The sequence below is a fragment of the Talpa occidentalis genome, unplaced genomic scaffold (assembly GCF_014898055.3).
Source record: "Talpa occidentalis isolate TD23 unplaced genomic scaffold, MPIMG_talOcc4v2.1 talOcc4.2, whole genome shotgun sequence".
Classification (NCBI taxonomy): domain Eukaryota; kingdom Metazoa; phylum Chordata; class Mammalia; order Eulipotyphla; family Talpidae; genus Talpa; species Talpa occidentalis.
Genome location: NW_023602073.1, coordinates 1272985 through 1291726, shown reverse-complemented (window position 1 = coordinate 1291726; position 18742 = coordinate 1272985). Strand labels below are relative to the sequence as shown.

Here is an 18742-nt window from a genome sequence, read left to right as displayed (position 1 = left end):
GACCCCACCCTAGGACTTGCTCCCCTTTTCTCCTAGGACTTAGCACAGCGAGAGGGATCGGATGAGTGAGGCAGTTGAACCCCCAAAATTGCAGGCAGACAGCTATCCCAAAGCAAAAAGAAAAAAAGGCAGGTCAGTTCAAGGGCATGTTTGGTTTCACCTCTGAATCTGCAGCGTCTGAGCATGCAAGAGTTGATTTCCTCCCACGTAGAGAAAAGGCTCTCCTGATGCCAGGAAAAGCAGTAAGACTAGTGAGAATTTTTTTTTTAAGATTTATTTATTCATTTACACAAGAACTGGGGTACAGGCCAGATGCACGGGAGGGTGAGAGGAATCACCAGAGACAGAGTGGGGAACAGAACAGGTGGATCTACTGAAATACACTGCTGAGGGGAGCAGCAGGCGAGACAGGAGAGGTTTGCTGCACCATGTGGGACCCTCGCCGGCTGGCCAGGATCAAACCGACGCTACAGAGGCTGTGGACAGCTTCACAGTGTGGCACTCAACCTCCTGCGCCACCAGGAGAGGCCCACAAGTGAGAGTTTTTTGCGTCTTTGGTTTGTTCGTGAGAGGACTGCTCTGTGACACTTGAATATGCATGAAACAATACTTGCCAGTGCAACAGATGATGGTTGAAGGCATGAAAGCATTCATTCTGGATGCAAGCACAGGGCTGAGGCATTCCCCCGGCTCCCGGTAACCGCGGGAGGAGCAGAAGATGAGGTAGGTCATTTCTCCCCAGATAAATTTGACAGAGAGTGCTTCCAATTTGGGGTTTAAATCTTAGAAGTTTGGGCATAGAGAGCATTGAAAAAATAATATAAAGCTTCTGACTTGTTCACTTGCAGGTTCTGGCTATTTGGGGGCCTGGGGGTGGGGAAGGGGCTAAGAAGCCCTTTATTCTCCTGGGACCTCCCACTCTGTCACCAGCTCTGCCGCATCAGGAGCCTCCAGTTTATCCCTTTAGACCACAACTGGTTGGGGCCCTGACATTCCTCAGCCTTGGGTTTGTATCCCTCAAAGAGGACCAGTGGGGCTTCTGCTGATGCAAGGTTGGGGATAGAGGGAGTATCCAGTTTAAAAAAAAAGGGTGACAGACTTCAAAACCAGTGCAGGAGCAGCATTGAGATCAGCTGGATCGAACAGGGTGGGCTGCTGGACCGAATTTACAAACTGGTTCAACCCTGCCTGTGGCCCTGGGTGCCTGGGCACCCCCCACTTTGCAGCTCTGGTGATGGTGCCCCTCCTGGGCTGGGAGCCGCCAGCAGGTCCCTGGGTCAGACTCCCATTGACCATCTTGACGAGTTCCCAAGATGAACGGCCCTGCAGGCCAGCAAGAGGGATGCTGTCCGTAGCTTCCCAGGGCCTGGAGTCGTAAGGCGCGGTGCCTGTGGGCAGAGGGGGCACAGCAGAGCGCAGGCTGGAGGAGGAGCTTTGGGGGTGAAATCAAGAAAAAGCGGGAGGGGCCTCTCCTGGTGGCGCAGCGGTTGAGCGCTGTGCTGCGAAGCTGCTTCTGCAGCGCCGGTTCGATTCCCGGCTGCCGGCGAGGGTCCCACATGGCGCGCAGACCTCTCCTGTCTCACCCACTGCTCCCCTGAGCAGTGTTCTTCGTCACTCTGCCTGTTCTGCTCCCCGCTCTGGCTCTGGTGAATTCTCTCGCCCTCCCGCGCTTCTGACTGTACCCAGTGCTTGTATAAATAAATAAATAAATCTTTAAAAAAAAAAAAAAAAAGAAAGGAAAAGAAAGCGGGCACTGGTTCCTTGGGCACCCCACCAGAGCACACAGCAGGCACTCCCTGCTTCCGTCCCCAGGCGGGCACCCCACCAGAGCACACAGCAGGCACTCCCTGCTTCCGTCCCCAGGCGGGTGCCAGGCAGGTGTGGGCAGGTGCTGCCTCTGGACGCTCTTCTGTCTCCCGGAGGGATGGGACAAGCAGGAAAGGAAGTGGAAGCAAAGCTGATGGCAGGGAGTGCCAGAGTAGCTTGGAAATGGCACAGGGGTAACCCATGAATGGAGAGCCGACCTGCCCAGACTCCAGTGAAGCATGTGCCCAGCCAAGGGCTCTCCCGCTCGGAGCCAGCGCCTTCTCCACAAGCGGGCAGCCGTGAGTCAGTGTCCCATCGCCCTCTCACAGGACGGCAAGGGCCGGATGCCTGTGTCTGTTCATTGATTTTCATAAAACTGTCGCCGAGAAGCCTTCAGGCTGAGCGCCACAGCCTGCATCACGTGCCAGACACTGCCCAGGCCCTGGGCTGGCAGCACAAACACCCACCCACCCCGCTGTTGGGAACCACAGGATCCAGCCAAAGTCAGCGCCCTGGGTTCCTGGGGCTTCCGCGATTTGCCGGGAATTGGGTGCACGGTGGAGAAAAGTCTCAGCAGAACCATGGCGGCCAGGGTAGCTACAGACACCCGTGGGTGAGAAGCAAACACCCAGACACAGGGCCGCCTAGAAAGTGTGTTTATACTATCATTTTATTAGCTATTAAATGGTGGTAGTTAAATGTATTGATTTGCATTGAAACTCCTCAGAGCTACTTTCTTTTTTTTTTATATATATATATATATTTTTTTTTTAATAGAGGCATGTTTTATTTATTTGTTTGTTTGTTTGTTTTCGTTTTATACAAGCACTGGGTACAGTCAGAAGCGCGGGAGGGTGAGAGAATTCACCAGAGCCAGAGCGGGGAGCAGAGCAGGCAGAAGGACCGAAGTACACTGCTGAGGGGAGCAGCGGGCGGCAGGAGAGGTCTGCGCGCCATGTGGGACCCTCCTCCGGTGGCCGGGGAGCAGCCGGGGATCGAACCGGCGCCGCAGAGGCCGCGGGCAGCTTCGCAACCCAGCGCTCAACCACTGCACCACCGGGGAGGCCCATCCTCAGAGCTACTTTCAAGATGCACTGTTCCCATAAGCAATCCTCTCTCTGCCCTGCACCTCTCTCCACTGTAAATCATTGCTGTGTGCTCCCTCATCACACAGTAAAAAAAGCCAAACTAAATCCTAAAAGTGAATCATGAATTAAGGCAGATGAATAAGTGCCTTCTGATTTTAAAAAACTGTCTCTCGATCAGTTAATTACATGTTTAAAATAAATGAAAATCTGTCCAAGCATATCTTTTTCCTTAAAATATCTAGTAAACAAGGGGGCCATAAATATGAAGTCTTAAATATGCATTAAAAAGGGAATGCAAAACGTTTTATGTTAATTCATAATGATGAGTAACTTCCCTCTGAGCAAAGACTTGCTTGCTTTTTTTTCCTCAGTGAGGAAGCAGTTTTGATCACGCCAAAACTTGGAAATACCCGTGTTTCGGGTGCGCTCGCTGTGTCTAATAACCTAAACCAGTATGCTCAAGTACTGGTCTTTCTGGGTCTTCCGAGACCGAAATAAAACACCGTAAATAAAATCCTGGGAGCTAGAAAAGTGCTTTTCGTGTTCACAGTTGAGTCCCTCCGCGGTACTATGGCCAGTGGCATTAGTGTTGTGTTTTCTGAGTGAAAAAGTCCAACGTGTTTATTCCTGCGTTCCTGCCAGGGTTCAGAATAGCACCATGATGATGACGAATACGATGGTGACGACGGTGGCATTTGGAGAGGATGAAGACAGTAGTGGGTGAGGATAAACAAGATGGTGGTGGTGGTGATGACAGTGGAGATGATGACAGCGGCGATGATGGCGGTGATGTACTTGATCGTGATGATGGTGACGGTGGTGATGATTGTGGAGAAAATGGAGATGATGGTGGTGGCGATGATGATGACGTTGGCTTTAGCAATGACAGGTGATGGCTCATTTCTCGCTCTGTTCTGAGCTGTTACCAGGCATTCCTTCTCTGTTTTTGCAGTAAAAATCTGCCGGCTATTTCGGTCAGTTGCCTTGTCAGTTGTGCGCGCGCGCGCACACACACACACACACACACATACACACACAAACACATGAGCTCCCCACACTTCATTCATGTCAGAACTCAACAGCTTGAGTAGCACAAATATTCTGCAGTCACTCATGAAAAGAAATTTTTAATAATAAATATCTAACAATTAATGGGCTGGTAGCTGCGATTGTCTTCAGGGCATACTATCTAATTTCCTTGCAATGTTTCATATCCTTACTTTTCACGCTGCAACAGTCTATCATTAAAACCAAATGCAGGTTTCTATCACTTTTATTTATTTTTCAAATCAACTTATAAATCAGTGCCAGGCCTTGTTACAGATGAGTTCCAATAAATTATCGGCGGTGGACAAATTCTGAATGTTAAACACTCCCGTCCCTACCTCCCGCCCTGTCTCCCTCTCTATTGTTTGCTCTCTGGCTCCGGTGGTACTTCCCAGTGCTCTGGGCTGCTGAGCTCACGGACCTGCTTTGGGTGCGAGTAGCAGAGGGCCTGGTACTTAATTATGTGCTATTTAAATAATGCAAAGAGACATTTATTTTTCAGAGAGAAATATCAATATAGGAGACAAGAGTCATTTCCTAGTCCTTGGGAAATTTACCTTTCTGAATTTCAAAAGTGAAAGCGTTCTCATTAGAGGCTTCTCCAAATGGCCCCGTCACCTGCACGAGTCCCTGGGGCACTGCCCAGCTCTGCCTGGGGGATGGGTCACAGGACCAGTGTCCGCTGGTGTGGGGTCTGCAGAATGCACAGGAAGCAGACACCCCTCCTGAGAAGAAGAGCAGAGACGCCATCTGAACGCAGCCTGGGAGACCACATGCACACACGCGTACCGTGACTGGACCAGCCTCTCCCACAGCCACGGGCGCCTCCATGGTGGCGTGAAACCAGCCTGAAAGCCCTGTCCAGAGGCGTCCACCTTGCGGTCAGTGGAGAGAGGGCAGCCTTTCACCTTACCTCATCCCCATTGCAGGCCCACTCTAGGGCAGAAAGACGCGTCTGGGCAGCTCAGTGTTGCCTCTTGCACCACGTGGGTCAAGTGAGGAAACCGGCAGGTTCTGGAAGGGACTTCTGATGCTCAGGCTTCGGTTTAGCCAGGTTTTCCTGCTGCAAAGCCCCAGCAGCCTGGGCACCGGGCCGACTTCAAAAATCAGGCGTGCTTGCAGGCATGGGTGTCAGGACAGGCACCAGACACTGGCTGGTGGGAGGCAGCCCCAGGAGGTGAGATGGGGAACTGGTCCCTTCCTCCCCACCAGGACTGGGCCAGTCTTCGGGAATCATCTTCAGAAAGACCCACAAAGATGAGCGCCAGGGCCAGGGGCTGCGCCACTCTCCTTGTGGGCTCTGCCCACACCCACACGCCACTCTGCACACGTGTGCAAGACCTCACAGTGAGGCATGTGTGGGTGTCACCCTACCTGAGGCCTGACCTGAGTATTGAGGTGTCATCCATGGCAGACAGGGCCCTGGCGGCAGGGGGGTGGGGGGCGGGAAGCGGGGGAGACGCTCTGCAGAGCTAGGCCCCAGCTCCCCACTGCTGCAGGCTTGGGGCAAGTTGATAGGCCTCTCTGAGTCCTGGGGGTGATTGGCTTCTGTTGTTTAAGGACCCATGGGTGAAGGCCCAGCCTCAGGACCAGGGGCCTCCCACCCCCCAGCACCAGGACAGATTGAGTCGAGACCCCACTGAGAAAAGAAGTGGGTGACGGCAGTTCCTGGGGAACCCTGCCTGTTTCTCTGCAGTCCTGCTGAAGCAGCCCGTTAGCCTCTTCTCCCCTGTGTGTGCCCTGGTTCCCCCCAGTCAGACAGATGCCTCGGAGACAGTGTCCCCTTGTTCTCGGGATGCAGCTCCTCGGTCACCTGGTTCCCTCCCCCTGGCCCTGCACCGCCTCTGTCTTTGGGGACAGATTAGCAGTGAGGTCAGTGTGACCCGCCAGGCAGGGCTCAGAGGTAGTCTCACGCTTTTATTTTAACTTTGCTCGTAATGGGGGAGGCAGCCGGGCAGTGTGTGCATCCTTCATGCCTCTCGGGTTGATTTTCCAGGTGGGCACCTGAAAGGAACCCCGACCCAGGCCCCCATGTGCCCAGCTCAGCTGCAGGCCACCTTTCCCAGCAAGCTCTCCTGACCACACTCCGGAGTGCGGCCCACCTGCCTCGCCATTCACATTCCATGTCATTCCCGCCCCCAGTGCCTCCGCCTCACCCAGTGGAGCCCCTCCAGGTCAAGTGTGCCTGCCTCCCCGCAGGAGAGGGCCCAGGCCGGGCTGGACACAGAACCAGAACCACAGAAGCCCCTCTGTGCACAGCCTGTGCTGGGCTCCCCTTCGCCCACTGCTCTTTTGTCCTCTCCTGCCCCCCAGCTTTCCTGACCTCCGCGATCAGGCCCCAGTCACTGGCTGTCATGCCCAGGGGGCCTTATTCACGCATGTCTTTCGTGTTCGATTTTTGGCCAAATGAATATTGTGCATGGACACGCTTTTCCCCTGGGTGTGACGATATTTTAGAAATTATTTCATCTTGCCACCGATCTCTTTGTGCGGTCGGGACTTTTAAATTCCACACCACCTGCTTTTGAAAGAGATTGGAAATGCAGTGAAGCATCCCATCAGAACCCAGGAAGGCTGCTGGAAAGTGGGAGCCCCTCAGCCCCCAAAGTCCTTCAATATGCTCATCTGTGGACGGCCTTGAACCAGGCTCCCCCTGATAATCTTAGAAGTCAGATAGCACCCACAGTTGAGAAAATGGGAAATAGAACACGGATTCAACACCAGCCTATGTGTTTGTAGAATGCTTGAATTACCTTTAAGATAAAGGCTAACCTATCCAAAATCTATTGCCCATCTAGCATATTCCATGTTCTAACTGCTAGAGCATCTGGATGAGGATTCAAGGTTTTCGACAAGAGCCACTTTAGAATGGCTTAAATATTGCAGGGCTGTTGACACAGATTCTTTCGCTGTGATGTCTCATTTTAATTTTCTGTCTATGCAGGAAAAAAACAAATAAAGAAACTCTCATGGACGCCATCACACACCTCAGCAGGGATGAGAAACTTCCCGGCTCGCTCCTCCTCCCCTCCCCCTGAAAGCAATTTAATGCACTACTGGAGGTTGCCTGTTAATTGGAGAAGAAATGAAGTAGCGTGTGAGGGCTGGTCGGGAAAAATGCTCGGTGTGTGTATACATATATGTGTGTGTACGTATGTATGTGTATACCTACGTGTACACAAAGTAAACAACAGTAGTGCCTCATTTTCTAATTACAGGGCTGTTTCATAAACTGTAAATGCTAGCTGGGGAGAGGTAAATCACAGCAATTTAATTAATAAAGCGGTTTAGACACTTAAACCCATATGTGCCCCGCCCCCCAGGGTAGCACGTCGATAATAGAGGCTTGCAGGCCTATTTTAGAAATTTTGTGCAATTATTTGCAGATCTTGTAGTCAATATTGGTACAAGCTGCTTTAACTCTTGTTTTGCCAGAATTCACCAGGAGCAAGTTTTCATTTGTTAAATAGTCTCTTCTCTTTGGATGGTCTCGGGTGAATGGCAGGGAGGAGCTAATTTCATTCCCTAAATCAGCAGGAGAGGAGGAGGCGCAGGAAGCCCTTGCAAGTGAACAGCAGAGCATGGGCGCTCGTTCTCCCGGGAAGGCTAGGTGGGCTCCCCCGCCCTCCACCAAAGGGGAGAGACGGAGGCGGTCAGAGCCTGGAAATTCACCATTTGAATTTCTTTTTATATCTTCTCTTTCAACGTCTAAGCTTTGGCAGTGATGTCTATGGCTAGACGCCTCCGTGAGATGTCAAATGCTGTGTGGCTTTGGAAAACAGGTGAGCTGCTTCGTGAAAAGGTATAGCTGGCACTTTTGCTCCTAGGGGCGTCCTTCTTCCTAAGGGAAAGACATGGAAACATGTCTGCCAAAAACACGTTGTCCATCGTGACATTATTTATAGCCACACAGGGCATTACCAAGGAGCCGGGCCCCTGACAGGCGGGCACACACTGTGTGGCCAGTGGGACAGTGTCCACCAACGGGCAGCAAGACCTTCAGCAAAGATCAACCAGGTGAGGGTCAGGACACCCCCAGGACCCTGCATTTACAGTCCCGTCAGACGGACATCCAGAAAACGCAAAGTAGCGCTGTCTACCCCTGAGGAGAGGAATTTGGGGTGAACTGACCAAGTTGATGGGAGTATTTTACTGTACATTTATGGTGGGGGACTCTTTGATATTTCAGTCTTCTTCCATAAAGTTATTTAAAAATTGGGCTTCCCCGGTGGTACAGCGGTTGAGTGCTGGGTTGTGAAGCTGCCCGCAGCCTCTGCAGAGCCGGTTCCATCCCCCGCTGCTCCCTGGCCACCGGAGGAGGGTCCCACATGGCGCGCAGACCTCTCCTGCCGCCCACTGCTCCCCTCAGCAGTGTACTTCGGTCCTTCTGCCTGCTCTGCTCCCTGCTCTGGCTTTGGTGAATTTTCTCACCCTCCCTCACTTCTGACTGTACCCAGTGCTTATATAAATATATAAATAAATCTTTAAAAAAAAAGTTATTTAAAAATTGGGCCCATGAGGCCATAGGCCCCTCACCACTCCTGGGAAGGAAAAAGTAGTTTGTGTGGAAGCACAGTCCCCTCAAACAATTAGTGGGTGTCCAAGCTCTTTGTCACCATGATCCACTAACCCTGGATCAAGGTAGTCTTTTGCCTGTGACCTGGCCAGTTCAGCTGGCATATACTTGGACCCCAGGGGGCCAATGGCTGTTCTTTCCACTTTTCAGTTCCCATCAGAGTAGCTGCAGTGATGATAATGATGGTGGTGGTGATGAGGATGATGGTGGTGATTGTGGTGATGAAGATGGTGGTGGTGATATGATGACGACAATGGTGATTGTGGTGATGACTATGATGGTGGTGATGATGGTGGTGATAAAGATGGTGGTGATGAGGAGGAGGATGATGGTGATGATGGTGGTGGTGATGTGCTGACTAGGTGGTGTGCATGTGATATGGTATCACTTCCCTAATCAATGTAACAATCCCGTCCATGCTTGAGTCCATCAGGGCAAAGGTTTCGTGGTGGGTGGACATCCTGGGACTTGAGCCACGACAGCAGCTAGTGGCTCCGGGCTGCAGTGACCTGCCCCTCACTGACTGGAGGGAAGCAAAGAGGGGTACGTGGGTCAGGTCAACACCAGCTGCCAGGGGCTGCCCTGCAAAACCGGGGAGTGACACCTCTTTCTTCAGAAGCATCTGCTTTGTTGGGCCTTGATTAATTGGCACATATTATTTTTGTCATTAAAAATGAACTAAAAATGCTTGCCCCCCCCCCAAAAAAAAAAACAAAAACATAAGCACACATCAGTTTGTTTCCAAACTTCTTGTCTCAGTTTTTCTTTTCAGCAAGAAAAATTGAGCAACCACTGCTACCATATGGATGGTCCTGCTCGGAGGTCATCAAAACCTAACAGGTCAGGCCAGCAGTGGACTAGAAACGGGAACCAGCAGCCAGGCAGAAGCTCCACTCAGGGTAGGTGGCTGCTGTGGGCAGGCGACGCGGGCTGAGCTCTATAAAGACCAGCGCTCACAGATTTCTTTAAAAGTTTGGGAAGGTCTCCGAAAATTCCTGCAAGTCTATGTTTTCATATGTGTAAGGAAAGTCCCTACTTACAAACCCAGCAAACTGTATTCCAAGCATTTGTTTATCCCTGGATGGACCATATTTTCATCTAAGGACAATAACATTAAATAGTGGTTAGATAGTCCACGGACTGACATAGAGAAGAAACACGTAGCTATAAAAACAGCGGGAAGAGCTACCGCAGTGTCAGCAGTGAGAGCAAGGCAGGACTCTTTCGTCAGTAAGTGCTTTTAAATTAGATTAAGGGTTTGCGATCGTGATCTTGTCATGACCTGAGCCTGCCCCGTGCTGAGGTGTAAGCGGAGTGTTCTCCATCCTATCATAGCAAATGTACATTTTCCTTCTTTCCTCACATGGGCTGAACCTTCTCTTCCCCTCGCAGTGCTCCAGTCCTTTAGCCCTGCTGAACCCCACATCATTCATCCGCCTGTCCGTCCATCTGTCCTTCCATCCATCTGTCCATCTGTCATCCATCCATCTTCCACCCGTTTGCCCATCTCTGTCTCACCATCCATCTGTCCATCCATCTACCAGTCTTCTCTCTGTCCGCCCATCCATCCATCTGCCCATCCTCCATCCTCCATCAATATATGCGTGCATCCTTAATTCATCCACCCATCTAGCTATCATCCATCTTGCGTCTTTCCATCCATCCGCCTTTTAGCCATCTACCCATCTTTCTACCCGTACATTTGTCCATCCAGTCTTCTCCACTTGTTCGTCTATCCATCTGTCCCTCACCTGTTCACTCATCTCCATCCATTCATCCACCTGTTCATCCAGCCCACCCTCCATCCCTTCCTAACCTCATTCGACTCCTGTTTCAGTCTGGACCTCGCTATCAGCCGCGCTAGGATGCCTTTACACGCACCTCCATATTCCTCAACCCTTTGTCCTTCTGCTGTGCCCCACACAATGTAGGCACTTAATAAATACCTATCGCCTGGTTGGCTGACTGCCACCTTGCCATTACCTGTTGACAGAGAAAGGAGTGAAGTTGTCTTGATTGACGAATTAGAACATACTGAAGCTAATGCCGGCTGAGCGTGCTCGGAAACCCTCTCACCTACGCCTGGCACAGCTTCTACTGACTTTGCAATAGACTCTGAGCCTTTTACAACTGGCCCTGCCTGCTTTTTTTTTTTTTTTTAAAGAGGGAGGTAAAGTCTTTTTTTTCTTTTTTTTTGTATTCATTTATACAAGCACTGGGGTACGTCAGAAGCACGGGAGGGTGAAAGAATTCACCAGAGCCAGAGCAGGGAACAGAACAGGCAGTCCGACGAAGTACACTGCTGAGGGGAGCAGTGGGCGCCATGTGGGACCCTCGCCGGCAGCCCGGGATCAAACCGGCACTGCAGAGGCTGCGTCGCCCTGCCTGCTTTTGCAAGATACCAATCCTGGGTCCTGTTCCAGATCAGCTGTTAAACCAGAAGTGCCCTGTGGCCAGGACCAAGGCACAGGACGTGTGGGAGCTCCAGGATCTCAAGCACACAGTGGACCGAGGCACCTCCAACCACCTCCTCCCTCTGGGCAGTGAGAGGAACAAGTCTGTCCTCCTGCCTCAGCAAGAAGGTGAAAAGTGGGTGTTCCCTCAGGTCCCCACTTCCCTCTGTCTTTGCAGAGCAGGCCTAAGCAAGCATTTCCTGCCAAGGGCCTGGTTGTAAATATTTTCAGCCTTTGCACCAAGAGGCAAGATTCCCAGCCCTTCTAGCAGCTGTTACTGCTGCTAAATATCTCATATTTTAAAACCTAAAACCCATTGTTCACTGATGGGCCACACAAAAGAGAGTGGCCACGAGGAGCTGGCTTCCTCAGGTCTTACAATTGTTTTGCCGCCTACCAGCACGGGTCAGCTCTGCCCCTTTAAGACTTGACTGTGGGTCATTGACCCACTGTGGCTCCCCCACTGCCCTGTTCCGTCTCTGTCCCATGAGCAGTTCCTGTGCTTGCACACATGTATGTGCATGCTGTATTCATGTGTTACACACCTGCATGTGCTCATGGGGCCATGTGTGCACATGTGACACATGGGCACACATGCATGTATGAGCTGTGATCCTTTGTGTGTTGTGCTTATAAATGCATGTTTGTGCAAGCATGCACCTGTGTGACATGTGTACCTTGTGTGCATGCATGTGTACCTCTGTGCTGCACTGTGTATGCACATGGGTGTGTGTGGTGTGTGTACATGTGTGAGTGTGCATGGGTGTTTGCCAGTGTGTGTGTGCATGTGTGCTTGCGTGTGTCCATCGTGTATGCATGTGTTTGCCTGTGTGCATCTGTGTGCCCGTGTGTGTGCTTGTATGTCTGGTGTGCATTCATGAGTGTGTGCATGTGCCAAGTGCCAGCCTGTGCTGCCCTCAGTCATGCTGGAGACACACTTTCTCTCCCTGTGTCTGACCCTGGAGCAGACAGCTGGGCCCCTGTCCCTGCAGTGGACGGGGCTTGTCCCCGTGACCGTGTGCTCGTGCAGGGGCGGGGCCGCAGCTTGTCTCCCCCACCACTCGCAGCCTTAGCAGGGCTCCTTGCGCCTCTGGTTGGTGCCCATGGCCTGCTGGACAGCGGAAACTGAGACTGCAGCCTCTCGGGCTCCCTTCTTGCCCTCGCCGCGAGGGTTTAGGACCCGATCAAGGTCACTGAGAGAACAGAGCTCATTTCCTGGTGTGGAAGGCTGACGGGCAATGTGTACCGAGAATGTTCATCAGCGCTCAGTGTATTCCAGTCCGTGTTCAAGTGCCATCGCGGCCTCTGTTAGCAGGGACAGCTGTGCAGGGAAAAGTCTTCCAGCCGGGAACCAGCCCAGTTAAGGAGTCCGGCCTGATTTCCAAAGTACTAAGCATTCTAATGAAGTTGACTTGATTTACATTTTAACAGTATCACACAAACGTGCGACATGGCACTTTTCCAATAACTACTCCGACATCATTCATTTTGACACCTCCATTGTTATGAAAAGCAGAATGAAGGCACAGTGATGGGGGAGAGGGGCCTGGACCTCATTTGGTTTTCAAATCACATCCTTGTATGGGTGCAGGATTCTGAGGCTGAGATTCCCTGCCACCCCTTGCCAGCCACCTGAGCCTGAATCCCAAGTGCCCCCCTTCACCTTGCTCACCTGGCACCAGGGGTGTCTCGGGCTTGACACCAGGGGTCTGGCCACCTGCTCTGGGCGCCCAGTGTGTCACCGCCCCTCGGCAGGTCAGAGGTGGTCAAACTCCTGGCTTCTGTCCAGTTACCTTTCTCACCTGGTGTCCTGATCAGGGAGTGAAGAGGTCCCCAACGGCCACCCTGGAATTGGCCCTGGGGGCTTGGGTCAGCACTGGCCATGGGGCTGCAGGCCTGGAACACAGATGCTGTTGTTGGAAGCTGAGCGCAGAGGCTCTGGTGTCTCCCACCCTCAGTCCTGGCCTGGAGCAGGCACGCATGGCCATTACTTGGCAGACCTCAGTGGATTTTCCCAAGGTTTGAAATGTCAAAGACCAAAAAGGCAAGAATATATATATTTGAGTACAATGCATGCCCAAAGTCCAGCCAATGCCAGAGCCTGGCTCTGCCCCAAGCAGCCCCACGGCAGCTGCGCGCTGACCCAGGCCTGGCCCTGGCCCACCCTTTGGCATGAAGTGGACCCCGGGCCAAGAGCCACCTGGTTCCTATTTTGCAGTCCCCAACTGTGACCTTTATCATGTTTATACTTAAGCTCATTAAAAAATCTTTAAAATTAAAGTTGTGTGGCCTGTTGCTTGCTTCACTCGGGTGTCTTCAACAAATATTTAATGAGCACCTTCCAGGTACCACGCATGCACCAGATGCTGTGCCGGCAGAATCCAGCCTTATGCAAATAGCTGCTGTTCCGTTTTTGAAATCAAGCAAGAAAGCACCATCCTCACGGCACAGATGACGATCTTGAAGCTACACTGATGACGGAGGAGCAGGGGCCCACCACGGGCCACATCCCCTCTGCCCAACCCCAGACTTGCCAGGGCCAGGCACATAGTAGGATGCGCCAGAACATCTTCCCCTGCTGCTTTTTACCTTTGCTGCCTGGGTCGTATTAGAATGTGAACCATCGTGTCAATCCCTAACAAAGGAGCGAAAAGAAAGTTTCTTAAGTGAAAATGAAGATTTACGAAAAGATGTGTCTAGATACTCCGTCCTTGAAGGCTAACCTAAAGAGTTGCCCCAAATTCTGTCTTCCTTTTACAAAATTAAAATAACTGAAGATTTTATCGTTTTGTTTTGCTGATTGAAATCAAACTCTTTAATACACATTTCCAAACTCAGTAGCCATGAGGCTGTTTTCAGTGACGTTTCTCACACACGTGCACCAAGTGACATTTCTCTGGAATCACTGGCACCAGGGAATCTGCCTGCTTGAATAATATGAATGAAAATTTAAACTGGTCAAGAATTACCAATTTTCAAAGAAAATACATTTAAAATCTGTCCTTAGCCCCCAGGCCCATCCTGAGACCCGGAGTACGGCTGTCAGTGAAGCAGTCACAGCCTCTCCCGTGTCCTCAGCGGTGGTTATGAAAACGATCCTTCTGTGTTCCTGTGAAAAAGGCACCTATTAGCTCATCTTCCCGGTTTTGTGCATTCCGGATCCAAGGAACTCTGGATCAGCATTGGCAGAAAGTGAGTACTGAGGCCAAGAATGGGCCTGGGCTGTCCTGGGGGTGGGGTGGAGGGGTGGGGTTTAGGTCAAGCTGTGGGTATGAGTCCACTGGGCCTTTGTAACCACGTACATGCATTGGGGAACCTGGCCAGCAGCAGAGGCTGCACATCAAGTTCAGAGGGGCAGGGAGACTGTAGACTGCCAGCTTCTCTGTACCCCCACACATCCGAGGGACAGGAGAAGCTTCTTTAAGACGGGCACTCATCCCCTTCACAAGGGCTCCATCCTCAGACACAACTGCCTCCCCAGACCCTACCTCTTTAGACCCCTGCTCCTCAGAACCCTCCCCAAGGCCCCGCCTCCCCAGTACCCCCCTCCCCAAGGCCTCACCTCCCCAGTAACCCCTCCCCAGGCCATCACCTTGGGGATTGGCTTTCAACAGGAATTTTGAAGGAAGGCAACACCCAGTCCAGAGTGACGTATCCACTGTAGTTCCCGCAATTTTACAAAGATGATAATCCTTCCTATGGCTCCGCTGAGCTTAGAGAAGGGTGGTTGCGACCTGTCACCAGGCCTGCTTGCCCAATGTGGCTGGTGAGCCCCCGTCTCACCAGAGCTCCCTCCAACCACCCTTGCCCATCTGCCCATGCGCGTCCTTCCCAGGCTCAGCCACAGGCAACTGGATTGGAAAAGTCTGAGCCAAATTATTTGCTCGGCTTTTGAGTTCGGTGTGACTGGGAGGGGAAGGAGAGGGCGCTTCCCTTTATAAAGATGGTGTCCAGAGTCACCCTGCATTGTTCACGCTGGCATTCTGAGGCAGCAGCAGTGCACTGGGCTGCCTTTAATTCTTTTTTTTTTTACTCCTCTTCGTACGTTCACCTAAAAAATTCTCGAAACCTACACCAGGCTGTTCAATAAGGCTAATTTTTAATGATGTTCAGGATTTTCCTCCACTCCCTAGTCGCTGTCAGGGCTCCTCAATGAGGAAGGAAAAATCAATTCAATTATCAAAGCACGGTTAATTGCTTTCAAGATTAGGGTGATTTAAAGAGCAGCAAAGTATTTTATCTGTGCTCAGCAGTTCTGGCAATGGGTATTCTCGCAAGTCCACGAGGAGGACAGACGTCCGTCAGCTCACGGTGACGTCTCCTGGCTGTCCCCACCTTGCTGAGACAGACCAGGGCCCCAGGGCTGGCTCCTGTCCATGAAGCCATGGAGAGGTGGCGGCTGATTTCAACTCCAGCCTGATCTGTCTCATCTCTCCAAAGGCTGCCACCTGTAGGTCTTGGTGATGACATGCCTGCTCTCCCAGTAGTTCCCAAACCAGATTCTCAGGCGTGCACGGGACCCTCCTCACAGACACAGCCATGGCCAAAGTTCTCGATAAGACCACTGGAGTTTAGCTCAAGATCTGCAGCTAACAGTGTGTTGGAAGAGTTTTCTAGAAGCTATCACTCCGACCATGAGTAAGCTATGGCTCCTGCTTTTTGAAAGCGTGAAATCCAGCAATGGTTTCGTCCCCATGGTGGAGGGTTGAAATGTGCTAGGACGTGGCAAGTGTGCTTTGTGCTGAAAACTTTAGTGTTGCTTTGTGGCTAAACACATAATAGATGTGTAACTAAAAATCAGAAATTAGAAAAAAAAAATTGTTGAAAAGCAATAGCAACCCACCTACCTTCTCAGCCTCCAGGGACAGGCAGCACCGACACGGGTCTGCTTCCCCAACACATTTTCATGGGCACACACTCAGGTTTGAAGAGGTGTGTGGAAATTAGGCTTGTGACAGACACACATTTTGACAGATAAGCTGTGGGGCCAGGGTGGTGCACCCCATGTGGAAGAGGGAATGGAGGTTCCCAGAGATGCATGTGCAGGGAGGGGTTCAGGAAGGGGCAGGGGGAATTTATTTATTTATTTATTTATTTATTTATTATTACTATTATTGATAACTGGGGTTTATTAGGAATTTAGCTCTGGAATATGAATCTATTTCTGCCTCACCCCTTTAAATTTCTTGAGTAAATTCTACATCTCTCTTTCACTCGTGCTTTTGTGACCCCCAAGTTTGGGGGACACTTTTACAAAGAGATCGGATGTTATTAGGCAGCCGGGAACCATCTGTGTATGTGTGGGAAAGTCCGTATTGTTTCCTCTCAATCGTGGCAACAGAATGCTAGGGCAGAGAAGACACGTGTATCCTGCTCTTTTTCACACGGAGAGCTGGCTTTTGCCGGGCTCGTGTTTAGAGCTCGTTCATCGGTGTCAGACATGCGCAACGAGAAATTCAAAGCTTTTGGTGCACCCTTTTCCCACCAAGGCATAAGCTTCCCGTTTTTGTTGATAGAATCTGGAAATGAGACCTCAATAATTTTAATAGATTTTCTTGTTCAAGAACTATGGGTGCCTTTTAAGTGAAATGTAATGACAATGTTGAAACACTGTGCTTCACTGCTTTTCTGCATTTGTGATAGAAAACGTGTGTGGGTGTATACGTGTGTATCTGTGTGTCTTTATTTTGACTGTTCCTGCGCTGACTAGACACCACAGTGGTATGTCTTTGATGAAGCTTGCATGAGGAAGCGCAATACACTGACGCTTCCTGAGCGCCTTCCCCGGGCCAGTGCTTCTCCCCGTCCGCATTAGTGATTTAATCTCCGCGAAAGCCTGCGCTTGCTGGAGAGACCCTTCCTTTTCCTGCTGGAAGCCTCCCGCGTGGGGCAAGCTTCTGATCTACCAGACCCAGAGCTTTGAAGGCAGAACTACACTTCGATGAGCCCCTCCTAAAACCCCAACACTCAGTACAAATTAAAATGAATATGTAGTTTTCACTCTGTATCCTATTGATGTAAATAGCGTGAAGGTGATTAGAAACAGGTTTTCCTTTTTGGTAGTTAGCTATTTTTTTCCAGAATCTTCATTCCAGTTTTAATCAAAGACACTCTAAATAGAAAAAAACTAGCCAGCACTAACTGGTGTTGAGTCTGTATTCCAGATTACTAGGGGTCTTTGCAAGATGTTTTTTGTGTCTGTCCTCCAATGCAGATGCAGTAAACAGCTAGAATCCTGGGTCATAAGCAGTGGAAATGGACTCTGCCCACTGCACAAGGGAGAGATGAACAAGGGAGGAGTCCATGTCATTTTCAGAATTGGAGGCAGAAAGAAGAGATCAGACCAAGAAACTCAGGGCTGGAAACACTGACCAACTCTCAAGGACTCTGCTGACGGCCACCCCCAGCTTGCTCACAGACACAAGAGTGTTCGGCCAAGGTTTGTTGGTTTTTTTTTTTATCTGGAAAAGAATGGTTGCTTTGATTGGACCCCAAATGCACTCAGACAAGCAGGGGCTGACAGCTGGGCAGCCCCTCACCAAACACCAGGAATGCCCAAGAGCAGGTAGAAGGACCTATGTCCCCCTGATATCAGGACAGGAACAGCCCACCTTTAGCTATCTCTGCTCTGTTATGGTGGTTTTCCTGCTCTCCACCTGTGTTGATTTTTTTTTTTTTAAATAGAGGCATGTTTTATTTATTTATTTGTTTGTTTGTTTGTTTATACATGCACTGGGTACAGTCAGAAGTGCGGGAGGGTGAGAGAATTCACCAGAGCCAGAGCAGGGGGCAGAGGCAGAAGGACCGAAGTACACTGCTGAGGGGAGCAGCGGGCGGCAAGAGAGGTCTGCGCGCCATGTGGGACCCTCCTCCGGTGGCCGGGGAGCAGCCGGGGATCAAACCAGCCAGGGATCGAACCGGCGCAGGCAGCTTCGCAACCCAGCACTCAACCGCTGCGCCACCAGGGAAGCCCCACCTGTGTTGATTTTAATGATTATCTCTGTATCCCTCAGAACTGACCATGGAGGTGGCAATGACCTGCATATGGGGTCCAAAGCAGGCTCCACTGGCCACCTGTGGCTGTTGGGAGCTTGAAGTGTGTCCAGTGTGACTAATGAGGCAAATTTTAAATTTGATTTAATTTTAATGATTTTATTTTTTTTTAAATAGAGGCATTTTTTTTTAATTTATTTATTTGTTTTGTTTATACAAGCACTGGGTACAGTCAGAAGTGCAGGAGGGTGAGAGAATTCACCAGAGCCAGAGCGGGGTGCAGAGCAGGCAGAAGGACCGAAGCACGCTGCTGAGGGGAGCAGCGGGCGGCAGGAGAGGTCTGCGCGCCATGTGGGACCCTCCTCTGGTGGCCGGGGAGCAGCCAGGGATCGAACTGGCGCTGCAGAGGCTGCGGGCAGCTTCGCAACCCAGCGCTCAACCGCTGAGCCACCGGGGAGGCCCTAATTTTAATGATTTTAAATGTGAGTAGTCACGCATGGTTAGAGGCTGCAGCTCAAACAAGTTATGATGACATTCATCAAAAGCTGCAAACCGGAATGAATCTGGAACAATCCGAGTCCATGGCTCTGTCAGGCCTTAGCAGGAGGGGAGGAGAATTGCTGAGTGAGGTAGACCCAACCGGGGCTCGAGGGGAGAGTGTGGACGCCCCTATGGTTCCATCCTGCAGGGAGTGTCTCCACAGCAGAAACTAGCTTCTGAGACTGTGGGCTTCGCTGTCTACTTCTGCCAGAAGTAGCTGTGTTAGGAAACTCGCTGCA

General features: G+C 51.0%; 1 protein-coding gene across 14 annotated transcripts in view; it reads left to right on the top strand.

Annotated features, from left to right (window-relative positions):
• The window catches only part of SLC35B3 (solute carrier family 35 member B3), a 58303-nt gene that overhangs the window by 20695 nt on the left and 18866 nt on the right, over positions 1–18742 (top strand). For 7 of the 14 annotated variants that reach the window (XM_054698237.1, XM_054698234.1, XM_054698232.1 and 4 more), the window contains exons 14-18: positions 3537–4822; positions 6886–9416; positions 13978–14162; positions 15411–15608; positions 17185–17409. The gene's annotated coding sequence lies outside the window, so the exon portion shown is untranslated. Of the gene's footprint in view, positions 1–3536; positions 4823–6885; positions 9417–13977; positions 14163–15410; positions 15609–17184; positions 17410–18742 lie in introns of those variants that run through there. The other 7 variants (XM_054698238.1, XM_054698236.1, XM_054698239.1 and 4 more) reach the window with 7 other exon arrangements.